Below are 13,292 nucleotides of genomic sequence, written 5' to 3'. Positions count from 1 at the left end.
AACCTCAGACTGGAGGAGCAGCACCAACAGAACCTCAGACTGGAGGAGCAGCACCAACAGAACCTCAGACTGGAGGAGCAGAACCAACAGAACCTCAGACTGGAGGAGCAGCACCAACAGAACCTCAGACTGGAGGAGCAGCACCAACACAACCTCAGACTGGAGGAACAGCACCAACAGAACCTCAGACTGGAGGAGCAGCACCAACAGAACCTCAGACTGGAGGAGCAGCGCCAACACAACCTCAGACTGGAGGAGCATCACCAACAGAACCTCAGACTGGAGGAGCAGCGCCAACACAACCTCAGACCAGTAGCGGAGGTAACCCAGTTGAAGGTTGAGAGGGCTCAGGAGTCAGTACCTGGTTCAGTTAAGGGAGGAAGATGACGTGGAGACGTATTTGTGCACCTTTGAGAGGACGGCGCAGAGGGAAGGATGGCCCAAGCCCAATGGGCCAGCCTTTTGGCACCCTACCTCTCCGGGAAGGCCAACTTCGACTTGAACACCAAACAGGCAGCGAATTATGAAGGGACTCAAACGTGAGATCCAAAGCCGGTATGGATTCAACCTCGCACACCGTGCACAACTGGTCCACGACTAGGCCTTTGACTCCACCGCTCAGATGAGCTACCTGGTGTGCCTTACCAAGGGCTGGCTACTGACCGATGTACCGTCCCTCCCAATAAACGATAAGGTCGTTCTGGATCGTTCTGGATCCCTCCCCTATGAGATGAAAAAGGTGGCAAGCATGCAGGACCCCCCCCCAGAGCCTGGAGGAGTTGCTGACCGCGGTGGAAACACACCAGAACATCCAGGACCTGCTGAAAGGTGCCTGGGCAGAGGGAGTGGACGGTGGGGGAAGAAAAGCACAGAGAGATGCAAGGGGCTGAAGGGGACCCGGACGGAACCTGCCGAGGCCGTGAAGTGGGAGGGTGACCCCGAACAGACGACAACGTCCGCTGCTAGAACTAGATCAGAGGGGAAAGACTAACCGGGGGACGAGGAGATGACAGTGTCCTGTGTACACAGGGACACGAAGAGGTACCCAACCGTGCCCGTGCGAATAACCACCCCAAGGGGGGAGTGCCAGATGCACGTGGGGGCTTTTCCTAACCTGCCCATGCCCATTCTCCTCAATAGAGATTGCCCTCTCTTCCAGGCACTGTGGAGGAGGGACCTGCGGAGGCGTGTGAGGAAGGAAGTAGAGGAAAAAGGACGGTCGCCTGAGCAACCCACGCCCTGCCGCGAAAGGTGTCCACTGGGCCCGAGTCGGACCAAGAGGAGGGAGACGACCCCAGCGCTGGGAACCGAGCCATGGGAGCGGATCGGGAATCGGTTCCACTGGCCCGGAGTCAAGCGCTCTATGGAGGACTACTGCCGTACCTGCCCAGATTGCCAGATCACAGCCCCGAGGGCACATTATAGAAACCCTTTGGTTCTGGTGGGTCCGTTGGTGAAGACCCCGAAGGGACACCAACACATCCTGGTAATCGTGGAATATGCCAGCCGTATCCGTAGGCGATCCCGTTACGCACAGCGGCAGTGAAAGGTATCACACGGGAGCTTTCCATTTATTCAGCTGGGTGGGTATTCCGTGGAAAATCCTGACGGACCAGGGCACCACATTCATGTCTTGTGTAATGCAATCTTTTACGAATTGAACAGGTGAGGACCAGTGTGTACCATCCACAAACGGACGGGCTAGTGGAATTCTTCAATAAGACCCTAAAGCAGATGTTGAAGAAGGTCATCGAGAGAGACGGGAGGAACTGGGACCAGCTGCGGCCCCACCTGATGTTCTCGGTGCGCGAGGTACCCCAAGCAACCACTGGGTTCTCCCCCTTTGAGCTCCTGTATGGCCATCGGCCCCGCAGACTGCTGGACCTAGCTAAGGAGGTCTGGGAAGACCAATCGACCCTCTTCGTAGCAAGGTGGAACACGTGGTGGAAATTAGGGAGGGGATGAAAATGATTTGGCCAGTGGTGAGGGAGCACATGGCCCATACGCAACGCGTCCAGGAGCGTGTATACAACCGGGGGGCCCAACCATGAGAGTTCCACCCAGGTGAGAAGGTCTTGATGCTGATCCCCACAACAGAGAGCAGATTCCTGGCTACGTATCCTGGGCCCTACGACATCGTCGAGCGGGTAGGTGACGTCAAATATAAGGTCCAACAACTTGGGCGGAGAAAACCTCTCCAGCTTTAAGATGTGAAACTACTGAAGAAGTGGCATGCACGAGAAGCGCTGTGCGCAAACGTGGACCCGGCCACAGCAGAACCCACCCTCTGTCGAAGTTTCCATGGGGGAAGAATACGGCCGTGTTCTCCTAGGTGCCGGGGCGCACGGATCTCGTGACAGCCTTCTTCACCCGGGGGGTAATACCACTACCGGGTTCTTCCTTTCGGTCTCCACGAGGCCCCAGCAACCTTCCAGCGACTCATGTACCATGTCCTGCGCCCGTACTGTGAGTACGCTGCTGATTATTTGGATGACATAATCTTGCACAGTGACAGTTGGGAGTCCCTTCTCTGTAGGTGACAGTTGGGAGTCCCATCTCTGTAGGTGACAGTTGGGAGTCTCATCTTTGTAGGTGACAGTTGGGAGTCCCACCTCTGTAGGTGACAGTTGGGAGTCCCACCTCTGTAGGTGACAGTTGGGAGTCCCACCTCTGTAGGTGACAGTTGGGAGTCCCACCTCTGTAGGTGACAGTTGGGAGTCCCACCTCTGTAGGTGACAGTTGGGAGTCCCATCTCTGTAGGTGACAGTTGGGAGTCCCACCTCTGTAGGTGACAGTTGGGAGTCCCATCTCTGTAGGTGACATTTGGGAGTCCCATCTCTGTAGGTGACAGTTGGGAGTCCCACCTCTGTAGGTGACAGTTGGGAGTCCCACCTCTGTAGGTGACATTTGGGAGTCCCACCTCTGTAGGTGACATTTGGGAGTCCCATCTCTGTAGGTGACAGTTGGGAGTCCCATCTATGTAGGTGACAGTTGGGAGTCCCACCTCTGTAGGTGACAGTTTGGAGTCCCATCTCTGTAGGTGACAGTTGGGAGTCCCATCTCTGTAGGTGACAGTTGGGAGTCCCATCTCTGTAGGTGACAGTTGGGAGTCCCACCTCTGTAGGTGACAGTTGGGAGTCCCATCTCTGTAGGTGACAGTTGGGAGTCCCACCTCTGTAGGTGACAGTTGGGAGTCCCATCTCTGTAGGTGACAGTTGGGAGTCCCATCTCTGTAGGTGACAGTTGGGAGTCCCACCTCTGTAGGTGACAGTTGGGAGTCCCACCTCTGTAGGTGACAGTTGGGAGTCCCACCTCTGTAGGTGACAGTTGGGAGTCCCACCTCTGTAGGTGACAGTTGGGAGTCCCACCTCTGTAGGTGACAGTTGGGAGTCCCACCTCTGTAGGTGACAGTTGGGAGTCCCACCTCTGTAGGTGACAGTTGGGAGTCCCATCTCTGTAGGTGACAGTTGGGAGTCCCACCTCTGTAGGTGACAGTTGGGAGTCCCACCTCTGTAGGTGACAGTTGGGAGTCCCACCTCTGTAGGTGACAGTTGGGAGTCCCATCTCTGTAGGTGACATTTGGGAGTCCCATCTCTGTAGGTGACAGTTGGGAGTCCCACCTCTGTAGGTGACAGTTGGGAGTCCCATCTCTGTAGGTGACAGTTGGGAGTCCCACCTCTGTAGGTGACAGTTGGGAGTCCCATCTCTGTAGGTGACAGTTGGGAGTCCCATCTCTGTAGGTGACAGTTGGGAGTCCCATCTCTGTAGGTGACAGTTGGGAGTCCCATCTCTGTAGGTGACAGTTGGGAGTCCCATCTCTGTAGGTGACAGTTTGGAGTCCCATCTCTGTAGGTGACAGTTGGGAGTCCCACCTCTGTAGGTGACAGTTGGGAGTCCCACCTCTGTAGGTGACAGTTGGGAGTCCCATCTCTGTAGGTGACAGTTGGGAGTCCCATCTCTGTAGGTGACAGTTGGGAGTCTCATCTCAGTTAGTATGTGTTCCACCTGCGTTGGTTTGCCATCTCGTTAGAGGGAAGGCGTTTCACCTGTGCTGGCCCAGGTGCTATTTAAGAGCGGCTGGACCAGGTGCTATTTAAGAGCGGCTGGCCCAGTGCTCCAGTTGCCTTGAGAGATGTTGAGGGTCGACACCTTTAGTTGTATTGATAGATGTGGAGGGTTAACACCTTTAGTTGTCTTGATAGATGTGGAGGGTCGACACCTTTAGTTGTCTCTAGATGTGGAGGGTCGACACCTTTAGTTGTCTGGATAGATGTGGAGGGTCGACACCTTTAGTTGTCTTGATAGATGTGGAGGGTCGACTCCTTTAGTTGTCTTGATAGATGTGGAGGGTCGACTCCTTTAGTTGTCTCTAGATGTGGAGGGTCGACTCCTTTAGTTGTCTCTAGATGTGGAGGGTCAACACCTTTAGTTGTCTCTAGATGTGGAGGGTCGACACCTTTAGTTGTCTGGATAGATGTAGAGGGTCGACACCTTTAGTTGTCTTGATAGATGTAGAGGGTCGACACCTTTAGTTGTCTTGATAGATGTGGAGGGTCGACACCTTTAGTTGTATTGATAGATGTGGAGGGTCGACACCTTTAGTTGTCTTGATAGATGTGGAGGGTCGACACCTTTAGTTGTCTTGATAGATGTGGAGGGTCGACACCTTTAGTTGTCTTGATAGATGTGGAGGGTCAACACCTTAGTTGGCACACTTTAGTTGGCACTCCCTATTTTGATTTGTAGAAAAACATTTGTTAGTGGTCTCTCATGGTGGGTGTCTTTTTTATTTATTTATTTTATTTAACCTTTATTTAACTAGGCAAGTCAGTTAAGAACAAATTGTTATTTACAATGACGGCCTACCCCTGCCAAACCCGGAAGACGCTCGGCCAATTGTACGCTGCCCTATGGGACTCCCAATCACGGCCGGTTGTGATACAGCCTGGATTTTAGGTTCCTGTTGTTGTTGCTAGTCAACTTTCAGTGGACACCCCCATGAGTGTCTTTCAGTGGACAACCCCCATGAGTGTCTCAGTGGACACCCCCATGAGTGTCTTTCAGTGGACAACCCCATAGTGTCTTTCAGTGGACACCCCCCATGAGTGTCTTTCAGTGGACACCCCCATGAGTCTTTCAGTGGACAACCCCCATGAGTCTTTCAGTGGACAACCCCCATGAGTGTCTTTCAGTGGACAACCCCCATGAGTGTCTTTCAGTGGACAACCCCCATGAGTGTTTTTCAGTGGACACCCCCATGAGTGTTTTTAGGTGGACACCCCCCATGAGTGTCTTTCAATAGACAACCCCCATGAGTGTCTTTCAGTGGACAACCCCCATGAGTGTCTTTCAGTGGACAACCCCATGAGTGTCTTTCAGTGGACACCCCCCATGAGTGTCTTTCAGTGGACAACCCCCATGAGTGTCTTTCAGTGGACACCCCCATGAGCGTCTTTCAGTGGACAACCCCCATGAGTGTCTCTGTGGACACCCCCATGAGTGTCTTTCAGTGGACAACCCCCATGAGTGTGTCTTTCAGTGGACAACCCCCACGAGTGTCTTTCAGTGGACAACCCCCACGAGTGTCTTTCAGTGGACAACCCCCATGAGTGTCTTTCAGTAGACAACCCCATGAGTGTCTCAGTGGACAACCAACATGAGTGTCTTTCAGTGGACACCCCCATGAGTGTCTTTCAGTGGACAACCCCCATGAGTGTCTTTCAGTGGACACCCCCATGAGTCTTTCAGTGGACAACCCCCATGAGTCTTTCAGTGGACAACCCCCATGAGTGTCTTTCAGTGGACAACCCCCATGAGTGTCTTTCAGTGGACAACCCCCATGAGTGTCTTTCAGTGGACACCCCCATGAGTGTTTTTAGGTGGACACCCCCATGAGTGTCTTTCAATAGACAACCCCCTTGAGTGTCTTTCAGTGGACAACCCCCATGAGTGTCTTTCAGTGGACAACCCCATGAGTGTCTTTCAGTGGACACCCCCCATGAGTGTCTTTCAGTGGACAACCCCCATGAGTGTCTTTCAGTGGACACCCCCATGAGTGTCTTTCAGTGGACAACCCACATGAGTGTCTCTGTGGACACCCCCATGAGTGTCTTTCAGTGGACAACCCCCATGAGTGTGTCTTTCAGTGGACAACCCCCACGAGTGTCTTTCAGTGGACAACCCCCACGAGTGTCTTTCAGTGGACAACCCCCATGAGTGTCTTTCAGTAGACAACCCCATGAGTGTCTCAGTGGACAACCCACATGAGTGTCTTTCAGTGGACACCCCCATGAGTGTCTTTCAGTGGACAACCCCCATGAGTGTCTTTCAGTGGACAACCCCCATGAGTCTTTCAGTGGACAACCCCCATGAGTCTTTCAGTGGACAACCCCCATGAGTGTCTTTCAGTGGACAACCCCCATGAGTGTCTTTCAGTGGACAACCCCCATGAGTGTCTTTCAGTGGACACCCCCCATGAGTGTCTTGTTATGTTTTGTTTGTTGTCAGTGACTTTTTGTTAGTTCCCCTTTCTGTTTGAGCGACATCATTTGGTTTGGTTCTTGCCGGGGAACATAACAGTTACGCATTATAGTCATGGCTGTGTGGGACAGAGACTAGGGGACATTATAGTCATGGCTGTGTGGGACAGAGACTAGGGGACATTATAGTCATGGCTGTGTGGGACAGAGACTAGGGGACATTATAGTCATGGCTGTGTGGGACAGAGACTAGGGGACATTATAGTCATGGCTGTGTGGGACAGAGACTAGGGGACATTATAGTCATGGCTGTGTGGGACAGAGACTAGGGGACATTATAGTCATGGCTGTGTGGGACAGAGACTAGGGGACATTATAGTCATGGCTGTGTGGGACAGAGACTAGGGGACATTATAGTCATGGCTGTGTGGGACAGAGACTAGGGGACATTAGAGTCATGGCTGTGTGGGACAGAGACTAGGGGACATTAGAGTCATGGCAGTGTGGGACAGAGACTAGGGGACATTATAGTCATGGCTGTGTGGGACAGAGACTAGGGGACATTATAGTCATGGCTGTGTGGGACAGAGACTAGGGGACATTATAGTCATGGCTGTGTGGGACAGAGACTAGGGGACATTATAGTCATGGCTGTGTGGGACAGAGACTAGGGGACATTAGAGTCATGGCTGTGTGGGACAGAGACTAGGGGACATTAGAGTCATGGCAGTGTGGGACAGAGACTAGGGGACATTATAGTCATGGCTGTGTGGGACAGAGACTAGGGGACATTATAGTCATGGCAGTGTGGGACAGAGACTAGGGGACATTATAGTCATGGCTGTGTGGGACAGAGACTAGGGGACATTATAGTCATGGCTGTGTGGGACAGAGACTAGGGGACATTATAGTCATGGCTGTGTGGGACAGAGACTAGGGGACATAGTCATGTCTGTGTGGGACAGAGACTAGGGGACATTATAGTCATGGCTGTGTGGGACAGAGACTAGGGGACATTATAGTCATGGCTGTGTGGGACAGAGACTAGGGGACATTATAGTCATGGCTGTGTGGGACAGAGACTAGGGGACATTATAGTCATGGCAGTGTGGGACAGAGACTAGGGGACATTATAGTCATGGCTGTGTGGGACAGAGACTAGGGGACATTATATTCAGGGCTGTGTGGGACAGAGACTAGGGGACATTATAGTCATGGCTGTGTGGGACAGAGTCTAGGGGACATTATAGTCATGGCTGTGTGAGACAGAGACTAGGGGACATTATAGTCATGGCTGTGTGAGACAGAGACTAGGGGACATTATAGTCATGGCTGTGTGGGTCAGAGACTAGGGGACATTATAGTCATGGCTGTGTGGGACAGAGTCTAGGGGACATTATAGTCATGGCTGTGTGGGACAGAGACTAGGGGACATTATAGTCATGGCTGTGTGAGACAGAGACTAGGGGACATTATAGTCATGGCTGTGTGAGACAGAGACTAGGGGACATTATAGTCATGGCTGTGTGGGACAGAGACTAGGGGACATTATAGTCATGGCTGTGTGGGACAGAGACTAGGGGACATTATAGTCATGGCAGTGTGGGACAGAGACTAGGGGACATTATAGTCATGGCTGTGTGGGACAGAGACTAGGGGACATTATATTCAGGGCTGTGTGGGACAGAGACTAGGGGACATTATAGTCATGGCTGTGTGGGACAGAGACTAGGGGACATTATAGTCATGGCTGTGTGGGACAGAGTCTAGGGGACATTATAGTCATGGCTGTGTGGGACAGAGACTAGGGGACATTATAGTCATGGCTGTGTGGGACAGAGACTAGGGGACATTATAGTCATGGCTGTGTGGGACAGAGACTAGGGGACATTAGAGTCATGGCTGTGTGGGACAGAGACTAGGGGACATTATAGTCATGGCTGTGTTAGACAGAGACTAGGGGACACTATAGTCATGGCTGTGTGAGACAGAGACTAGGGGACATTATAGTCATGGCTGTGTGGGACAGAGACTAGGGGACATTATAGTCATGGCTGTGTGGGACAGAGACTAGGGGACATTATAGTCATGGCTGTGTGGGACAGAGACTAGGGGACATTATAGTCATGGCTGTGTGGGACAGAGACTAGGGGACATTATAGTCATGGCTGTGTGGGACAGAGACTAGGGGACATTATAGTCATGGCTGTGTGGGACAGAGACTAGGGGACATTATAGTCATGGCTGTGTGGGACAGAGACTAGGGGACATTATAGTCATGGCTGTGTGGGACAGAGACTAGGGGACATTATAGTCATGGCTGTGTGGGACAGAGACTAGGGGACATTATAGTCATGGCTGTGTGGGACAGAGACTAGGGGACATTAGAGTCATGGCTGTGTGGGACAGAGACTAGGGGACATTAGAGTCATGGCAGTGTGGGACAGAGACTAGGGGACATTATAGTCATGGCTGTGTGGGACAGAGACTAGGGGACATTATAGTCATGGCTGTGTGGGACAGAGACTAGGGGACATTATAGTCATGGCTGTGTGGGACAGAGACTAGGGGACATTATAGTCATGGCTGTGTGGGACAGAGACTAGGGGACATTAGAGTCATGGCTGTGTGGGACAGAGACTAGGGGACATTAGAGTCATGGCAGTGTGGGACAGAGACTAGGGGACATTATAGTCATGGCTGTGTGGGACAGAGACTAGGGGACATAGTCATGTCTGTGTGGGACAGAGACTAGGGGACATAGTCATGGCTGTGTGGGACAGAGACTAGGGGACATTATAGTCATGGCTGTGTGGGACAGAGACTAGGGGACATTATAGTCATGGCTGTGTGGGACAGAGACTAGGGGACATTAGAGTCATGGCTGTGTGGGACAGAGACTAGGGGACATTAGAGTCATGGCAGTGTGGGACAGAGACTAGGGGACATTATAGTCATGGCTGTGTGGGACAGAGACTAGGGGATATTATAGTCATGGCTGTGTGGGACAGAGACTAGGGGACATTATAGTCATGGCAGTGTGGGACAGAGACTAGGGGACATTATAGTCATGGCTGTGTGGGACAGAGACTAGGGGACATTATAGTCATGGCTGTGTGGGACAGAGACTAGGGGACATTATAGTCATGGCTGTGTGGGACAGAGACTAGGGGACATAGTCATGTCTGTGTGGGACAGAGACTAGGGGACATTATAGTCATGGCTGTGTGGGACAGAGACTAGGGGACATTATAGTCATGGCTGTGTGGGACAGAGACTAGGGGACATTATAGTCATGGCTGTGTGGGACAGAGACTAGGGGACATTATAGTCATGGCAGTGTGGGACAGAGACTAGGGGACATTATAGTCATGGCTGTGTGGGACAGAGACTAGGGGACATTATATTCAGGGCTGTGTGGGACAGAGACTAGGGGACATTATAGTCATGGCTGTGTGGGACAGAGTCTAGGGGACATTATAGTCATGGCTGTGTGAGACAGAGACTAGGGGACATTATAGTCATGGCTGTGTGAGACAGAGACTAGGGGACATTATAGTCATGGCTGTGTGGGTCAGAGACTAGGGGACATTATAGTCATGGCTGTGTGGGACAGAGTCTAGGGGACATTATAGTCATGGCTGTGTGGGACAGAGACTAGGGGACATTATAGTCATGGCTGTGTGAGACAGAGACTAGGGGACATTATAGTCATGGCTGTGTGAGACAGAGACTAGGGGACATTATAGTCATGGCTGTGTGGGACAGAGACTAGGGGACATTATAGTCATGGCTGTGTGGGACAGAGACTAGGGGACATTATAGTCATGGCAGTGTGGGACAGAGACTAGGGGACATTATAGTCATGGCTGTGTGGGACAGAGACTAGGGGACATTATATTCAGGGCTGTGTGGGACAGAGACTAGGGGACATTATAGTCATGGCTGTGTGGGACAGAGCCTAGGGGACATTATAGTCATGGCTGTGTGGGACAGAGTCTAGGGGACATTATAGTCATGGCTGTGTGGGACAGAGACTAGGGGACATTATAGTCATGGCTGTGTGGGACAGAGACTAGGGGACATTATAGTCATGGCTGTGTGGGACAGAGACTAGGGGACATTAGAGTCATGGCTGTGTGGGACAGAGACTAGGGGACATTATAGTCATGGCTGTGTTAGACAGAGACTAGGGGACACTATAGTCATGGCTGTGTGAGACAGAGACTAGGGGACATTATAGTCATGGCTGTGTGGGACAGAGACTAGGGGACATTATAGTCATGGCTGTGTGGGACAGAGACTAGGGGACATTATAGTCATGGCTGTGTGGGACAGAGACTAGGGGACATTATAGTCATGGCTGTGTGGGACAGAGACTAGGGGACATTATAGTCATGGCTGTGTGGGACAGAGACTAGGGGACATTATAGTCATGGCTGTGTGGGACAGAGACTAGGGGACATTAGAGTCATGGCTGTGTGGGACAGAGACTAGGGGACATTATAGTCATGGCTGTGTGGGACAGAGACTAGGGGACATTATAGTCATGGCTGTGTGGGACAGAGACTAGGGGACATAGTCATGACTGTGTGGGACTGAGACTAGGGGACATTATAGTCATGGCTGTGTGTGACAGAGACTAGGGGACATTATAGTCATGGCTGTGTGGGACAGAGACTAGGGGACATTATAGTCATGGCTGTGTGGGACAGAGACTAGGGGACATGTCTGTCTGGGGTGGGCTGTCTGGAGGGCTCTGTCTGAGGGGTGGGGGGCTGTCTGTCTGGGGGTGTCTGGGTGCTGTACAGTAATAACAGCAGCAGGTGTTCAGGCCCCCGTCTCTCTCTCTCTACGACCCCGGCTTGTCCTGCTCTGTCTGAGGGGTGGGGGGCCGTCTCTCTCTCTCTCCGACCCCGGCCTGTCCTGCTCTGTCTGAGGGGTGGGGGGCCGTCTCTCTCTCTCTCCGACCCCGGCCTGTCCTGCTCTGTGTGAGGGGTGGGGGGCTGTCTGTCTCTCTCTATGACCCTGTCCTGCTCTGTGTGGTGACAGAGACTGGAGGGTGGGGGGCTGTCTCTCTCTCTCTATGACCCTGTCCTGCTCTGTGTGGTGACAGAGACTGGAGGGTGGGGGGCTGTCTCTCTCTCTCTATGACCCTGTCCTGCTCTGTGTGGTGACAGAGACTGGAGGGTGGGGGGCTGTCTCTCTCTCTCTACGACCCCGGCTTGTCCTGCTCTGTCTGAGGGGTGGGGGGCCGTCTCTCTCTCTCTCCGACCCCGGCCTGTCCTGCTCTGTCTGAGGGGTGGGGGGCCGTCTCTCTCTCTCTACGACCCCGGCCTGTCCTGCTCTGTGTGGTGACAGAGACTGGAGGGTGGGGGGCTGTCTCTCTCTCTCTACGACCATGTCCTGCTCTGTGTGGTGACAGAGACTGGAGGGTGGGGGGCTGTCTGTCTCTCTCTACGACCCTGTCCTGCTCTGTGTGGTGACAGAATGAAATGAATGTGAGAAAACAGATGACTCCATCATCCTGTCTAGACTGACAGAGCGGACTCTCAACCCCCCCTGCTGAACACCGCCTGGTTGCATCACCGCCTGGTACTGCTCGGCATCCAAAACAGATCTTTTTTAATTAACTTTAGTTTATTTAGTAACTCTATTATTATAAAACTGCTTTGTTGGTTAATTAAGGGTTTGTAGGTAAGTATTTCATGGTAAGGTCTACCGTCACCTGTTGTATTTGGCACAGGTGACAACAATTTGATTTGACACAACAGGGTTACTGGCTACGGAGACACACACTACACACACGCACACACACTACACACACACTACACACACACTACACACACACTACACACACACTACACACATACTACACACATACTACACACATACTACACACATACTACACACACACACACACACACACACACACACACACACACACACACACACACACACACACACACACACACACACACACACACACACACACACACACACACACACACACACACACACACACACACTGTAGCCATACCACCAGGAACTCTGGGAAAACAGCCCGGGCCAAAAAGGTGAGGAAGAGGTGAGGATGATGATGTCTGTTTTAAAGTCACCTTGAATTGTCATTAAAGTGGTAAAGGGTTTGCTGTGTGACGGTGTATTTCAGAGAGTTATTATGAGCTGGGGTTGATCCTGATCTGCAGCACATTGACGAAATGTTTGGTCTAATTGGAGGCGACGGTAGTCAACACACACAGAGCCAGGATCCCAGTCTTCCACCCCTGAATGACACTCCCCCGACCGCATTCAACCCCCGGTAATAAGGCTGGTCCAACGTCCACACAGCCCTCCTCTGTCGTTAAGGTCCTAACTAGCTCGCTAAACGTCTGTCTGAAAAACATATGAACTGCAGAGCCTCAACTAAGGCCCTTTCTGGCACAGGGCTCATGAGAATGATCGTATAAATGACAAAGTCAATATCAGAGAGGATCGCAATTAGAACTGACACGGGGAGGGAGTGTGTGTGTGTGTGTGTGTGTGTGCGTGTGTGTGTGTGTGTGGACATTCAGCACACTTTCCATTCCTTATTATCAACAGGGTTGAATCCAGAATCCAGACAGTCAGCTGTCATAAATACTAGATAAATAACAGGCCAGAATCTAGACAGTCAGCTGTCATAAATACTAGATAAATAACAGGCCAGAATCCAGACAGTCAGCTGTCATAAATACTAGATAAATAACAGGCCAGAATCTAGACAGTCAGCTGTCATAAATACTAGATAAATAACAGGCCAGAATCCAGACA

Source organism: Salvelinus fontinalis, chromosome 38, assembly GCF_029448725.1.
Source record: "Salvelinus fontinalis isolate EN_2023a chromosome 38, ASM2944872v1, whole genome shotgun sequence".
In the NCBI taxonomy this organism is placed as follows: Eukaryota; Metazoa; Chordata; class Actinopteri; order Salmoniformes; family Salmonidae; genus Salvelinus; species Salvelinus fontinalis.
Note: the sequence above shows the minus strand (reverse complement) of the source record.